At 42.0% G+C, this 6,000-nt stretch overlaps 1 pseudogene; it reads left to right on the forward strand.

Annotated features, from left to right (window-relative positions):
- The first annotated feature begins 5,321 nt into the window (after window positions 1–5,321).
- LOC129008904 (bolA-like protein 3) lies at window positions 5,322–5,749 on the forward strand (annotated as a pseudogene).
- Window positions 5,750–6,000: the final 251 nt, after the last annotated feature.

The following is a 6,000-nucleotide window of genomic DNA, read 5'->3' on the forward strand; positions in this document are numbered from 1 at the left end:
TCAAGCAATTCAGAGTATGTACCTTCAAAATGATAAATAAACCCCTACTTCCACCTATCCTACGAAATAAACCCTTGTAAAAGAAATATCAAGCAACGAAAAAAGAAGGAGAACTTAAAATATATTTTCTTAAAGCCTGATATTCTCGATTTTCATTATAATACTTTCCTTATATTCACTATAGATAAAAAATGTTTTTAAAGTAAATGTTGAAAGAGTAGATAAAATCCTTTTGCTGGCGTAAATGAGTGCTTTCTAAATGGAATCCAGCTCCCTAGAGAAATGTGATACAGAGATTTTATATGTAGCAAAAAAAAATTCATGATACTTCATTGTTTATTCCACATGTTGTACCGGCTCAGATCCTGATTCTATAACTTAACACCTTCAGACATCTAAGCTAAAGCTCAGTCCCAACTGGGTACCTGGATAGATTCCAGAGGCAAACTTTCCCTACATCGTAGATTGTCTAGCGTTGGTAGGATGTGGGTTAACTCTTTTCAACTTTAGCAGATGGGAAAAGTTTGCCTCTGGAATCTATCTGCCTATCACCTCAGCTTCTTTCCCTCTTGACCTAATTGTCCCATTGCACAGAATCTGTCTCTTACTCAATAGAGATTATTTAAGCACTAAAAACTTTTACGAGTCAGGGACTAAAATTCCAAAGGTAGAATTGCAAGCAGTGGTGCTGCAGTGTGAGGATAGATTCTACTCAACACCCCTTCAAATCACACGATAAGTTCGCTGCCTCCTGATTGTATGGGGACAGTCTGGATAAGGTGCATGTAAGGGTGTGTTAAGATTTAGCCATTGCTCTTACCCACCTCGGTGGCCTGGGAAACAGTCTGCTGGCTGCTTGAGTGAGGCTTAAAGAAAAGGAGAAAAATATATAAAAAAATAATTTTCCAATTTAAAAATTATTTTGCCTCACTCTTGCACAGAACTATGCAGATTCTTGCTGGTCTGTTCTCCTCTCTCTAGCCATTGATTTGTTTTCTCTGTGTCTATCTAACCTACAAATACAGCTGGTTATTCTGCTGTGAGAATGTCACTTTTTAATGACACAAAGTTTAACAGACTTGCCTTCTGTGATCTAATTAGTATCTTTAAATCCAGATCACTTGGCTTTATAAATGTTTTCCAGAAAATTGTTATCAATCCTCTGGTGAGATGCCACATCAGACCAGGTGAAACTGGTGTCATGGGTCGCTTACTGATCTGGTAGTGTAGATTACAGGCTACTCCATTAACATGTCCATTCTCAATGGGGGCGATATCACCCCCAACTGGGTGAAAAATTGGTCATCAAAGGCAAAAAATAAATTTTTGTGTATAAAAGACAGATACGCATACAGCACATAAGCAGATATACAATTTATCTCTGCTATTAAATTTTTATGGGGGAAATCTCTAAAGTGTCTACAAAGCCTCTTTATCAGGAGTAGTAGTAAATGTTGAGAAACCCTGATCTATGTATTATAAGGGAAACAGAACTAAAATTTATGGAGAGTCTTTAACAGCTGCCAGCAGTTTCATGCACCATCTTAATTAATCCTCACAGTAGTCATTTATGGGTGAGGAAACTGAACTTAACTTACCCAAAGCCACACAACTAGTAGGTGGCATAGCTGAGGTTTGAGGCCAAGTCTGTTTCCAAAGCCTTTCTGCTTCCATTAAACCAGGCTGCAAAGTCAATGTCAGTTCAAAGATGCTTGAGTCATTCTCTCTGCCCCCAGATATTTACCTTGTTGTTGGAGAGTAAGAACAGGAAAATAAACAAATCACTAACTGTACATATGTATATGTTATCGCATTGTCTCTACCTTATGATGTACACATAGGACAAGTTAATTTGTCTATGTGAACACAACTGGCTAAGATGGCTCCAAACATTATGCTCCTCAGAGGTGCTCTGGGCCAATTCCTGGGGAGCCCTAGCAGCTGAAGGCACCTTAGCAGCAGGGCACTGCTCAGGCCATGGCAGGGGAGGAGATGGCAGAAGTTTATCCTCCAGAGAACAGACGAGAACTGCTACCACCCTGGGGAACCCAGATCCACCTACAATATTGCTAGGACTGTCTGCTTACTCCTGGCACCTGCAAGAGCAGAGGGGATAGCACGGCTTTAACTAAAAAGCAAGGAAGTATGTATCACAGTATTATTTTTGTAGTGTTTGCAGTAATAAGATACTCATAGAACTTGGAATGGTGGCTTACAACTGTAGTCCCAGCTACTCAGGAGGCTGAGGTGGGAGGATCTCTTGGGCCTGGAGTTCGAGGCCAGCCTGGGCAACATAGCAAGACCCTGTCTTTAAAAAAAAAAGATATTCATAAGAAGACCCAAATTTGAAAAAAAATCAAAATGACAAAATGAAATGTGTTGTAGCAACAAGTCAGGGCAGGGTCAGGAGACCTCCCAGATGTCTCCTTAAGCAATTCACTTCCCTTTTCTGAATTTCCATTTCTTTATCCATAAAAGGAAAAGGTGAACTAGCTGAAGTTTTCTTCCTCCATGGACAGACTCTCGGCGTGTGAAAGGGATTTCTTTGTATATCTTGGAAGAATTCTTCCCTTCTGGTCCTTGCTGATGACGTACTTAGATTTGCCTCTGGATTCCTGGGGATGATACCACAAATGACTTCAGGTGATTGTATCAGGGATATACCCTGGAATGTCCTGGTGTCTGGCTAAAGAAGGAAAAACATAATAGATGCTTTTGGAAGGTTGGTGCTACAAAATCTGCCTTATGATAAGGAAACTGCTCTCAGCACTTTCTCACAAGAAACTCTGAAGTCAGCTACTTTCTACACTTTCATAAACTTGCTCTTCTTCACACAGAGCATTGACAATGATCCCTTGATTCTTGCTTTCCTCAGTGTGGCTCCTGGAAGCCATGTTTTTGCTGGGACCCCCAGCTTCCAGTCTGGGCCTATGTCAGAATCATCTCATAGCTCCTTTCTACCACAAGAGAGAGATCTGGGCAGATAGTTGATCTCCCTTCTCATTCCCTTTACCAACCTCTTTTAGAGGCTTACCTAAGAGTGCGGTAAAGGAAGATAGCAATCATTGACCCCTCAAAGTGTGTCAGGCCACAGACTAAATACTTTTCCCTATTATTTAATGGAATTATTGTAACAACTCTTTTCCAGTAGCTACCATTATTATTCCAGTTTTACAAATGAAGAAATTAAGTGATAAAGAGCTTGAAGTGATTGCCCAAGGTCATAAAATGTCAGAGCTAAGATTCCAAGGCAAGTCATCTTGAGCATAGCTTTATTAAGCAAGTCACTTGAGCACAGCTTTATCAAATCGAAGTGGAATTCTCTTTTGCCCAAAGTGGTCATCTCGACTCCACGACCTTAGTTTGTAACCACCTCAGTGTTCCATGGCTGCCCAGGGGGTCTTGATCTCCTCATACTTGACCTATCTGGGACACTTGGTGAGTCAAGGCCTAGAGAGGATCAAAATTTGAGTGTAATATCCCATTTTTATTTCCAGTGAGGACATTCTTTCACTTCTTTGTATCTTTAGCAGCTTTTTTTTCTGTATCTTACATCCTACTACTCTCTCAAGAGACTTCCCGCCAATCTTCCAAGAACAGGTTCCTTCCTGCTGTGGTTAAGGCCAGTTCTTGCTTTCAGTGAGTCTTAGGAACACATCCTCCCTGTAATGACTGTTCCACAAGGGAAGTTCACTGCTGATGTCCTTTGGGCATTGTCTTGCTAGATTCATTCATGCATGTTTACCGAGCACCTACTAACTTCAAGGTAGTTCTAGGCACCAGGAATACAGTGGTGGAGAACCAGAATCTCATCTGTCTGCAGACTTAGACGCACGATGTTCTCCTCTTGGGCTAAGGGGAAGAGAATAAATATTAGTGAGCAGCGATAGTATGTCCTAGTATTTATAATACGTTGCCTCATTTAATCATCACTAAAGCATAAAGAGGCAAAGATTACTTCTTTTTTTTTTTAGAGATGAGATCTCACTCTATTGCTGAGGCTGGAGTACAGTGGCATGATCATAGCTCACTACAACTCCTAGGCTCAAGTGATCCTCCCAACTCGGCCTCCAAGTAGCTGGAACTACAGGTGTGCACCAGCACAGGCAAAGGTTATTATCCTCATTTTTTTTAAAGATGGAATTTCCCTCCGTTGCCCAGGCTGGAGTGCAGTGACGTGATCTCGGCTCACTGCAACCTCCGCCTCCCGGGTTCAAGCGATACTCCTGCCTCAGCCTCCCGAGTAGCTGGGATTACAGGTGCACACCACCATGCCCAGCTAACTTTTGTATTTTTAGTGGAGACGGGGTTTTACCATGTTGGCCAGGCTGGTCTTGAACTTCTGAGCTCAGGTGATCCACTCGCCTTGGCCTCCCAATGCTGGGATTACAGGCGTGAGCCACCACACCCAGCCATTATCCTCATTTTCAAAGGAAACACCAGAGGGTCCTAGAGGTCAGATCACAGAACTTAAAAAAGGTAGGGTTTGCAGGTGGATGCCAGAGACGGTGCAGAGGGCCTCTTTTTCTTCTACTTGAGAAGAGAATTATTCTCCTGGAGTCCCAGCCTCAGAGAAATGCTGGGGAGCAGCCACATTTCTTGCCTCGGCATTTATGACCCTGAGCACATTATTCACATTCTTACTTCTTTCCGAGAGCCTAAATCCACTAAAGTGAATATAGTTTAAGAAGAGAGTAATTTCTCCTGAAGTGAGTTAATACTGAGAGTGGTGGGAGAGTCCGTGGGTTCTGGGTGCCAGGAAGAACTGAGCCCCACTCTATGGCAGCACTGCAAGGGTGTGGTAGGACCACAGAAGGAATCACCACAGGATGCTGCAGGGAAGTGAGATGCAGGGCCTGGTGCCTCTAACTTCCCTGAAGCAAGCATGCCACAAAAGCAGCAGTGAGCAGAACTGAGAAGATATGCAGGTTGGGTGGACCAATAGGGAGGAGATGGAACTCCAGATGATTACGGCTGAATTTCCTTCCAGCCGAAAGGGATGGAGGCTCAGAATAGAAGTTAAATTTTTGGGAAGTGGCTGGGCGTGGTGGCTCACTCTTGGAATTCCAACATTTTGGGAGGGAGAGGTGGGATGATCGCTTGAGACCAGAAGTTCAAGACCAGCCTGGGCAACAAGTGAGACCCTATCTTTATTTTTAAAAATGAAAATAAAATTTGGCCAGGTTTGGTGGCGCATGCCTATAATCCCAGCACTTTGGGAGGCCGAGGAGGGAGGATTGCTTGAGCCCAGGGGTTTGACACCAGCCTGAGCAACATAATGAGACTTTGTCTCTATTTAAAAATGTAGGTATCAGCCAGACATGGTGGCATGAAGCCTGGCTGCGGCAGCACCTCTGCTCTGCGGGATCCACTATGTCCATAGGATATTTGCCTCCCAGATGAAAGGGAGCTCAAAGTGACCCAAATACTCAAAGAAAAGTTTCCTTGAGCTACAGTGATCAAAGTCACTGACATTTCAGGAGGTTGAAATTAAATAGAAATTTAATTTAATTTAATTAATTAATTTAAATTGAATTTAAAATGAAATTAAAATTGAATCAGAAGAATTTAAGCAGAAGAGAACTGTTCAGCAGTACCACATGGTGAATCAGGCACTAAAAGGAGAAATCAAAGGGATGCGTGGATTACAAATACTTACCTCTGTCCCCAAACGCTGACCATGCCCTGGCTGCATGGATGCTGCTGCTTAAAACCTTGGATGAACTTGACTGACACCATTCTTCCCTAGACATTCACCAAAAAATGTGTATATTTTGTTCATATACATTTCCATGTTATAATTATAGAAGATGTGTAATCCACTTACATGTTAATTAAAGGAAACAACCGAAGTTTTGAAGGGTCAAAAAAATAAAAAATAAAAATAAAAATGTAAAAAAAAATGAAAATAAAAGTATAAAAAAATAATTTTAGGGAAAAAATGCAATATATGTGGCACAGCTGGCCTGAGATTCACACATACTACATACACAGGAGAGA

This window comes from Pongo pygmaeus, chromosome 9 (genome assembly GCF_028885625.2).
Source record: "Pongo pygmaeus isolate AG05252 chromosome 9, NHGRI_mPonPyg2-v2.0_pri, whole genome shotgun sequence".
In the NCBI taxonomy this organism is placed as follows: domain Eukaryota; kingdom Metazoa; phylum Chordata; class Mammalia; order Primates; family Hominidae; genus Pongo; species Pongo pygmaeus.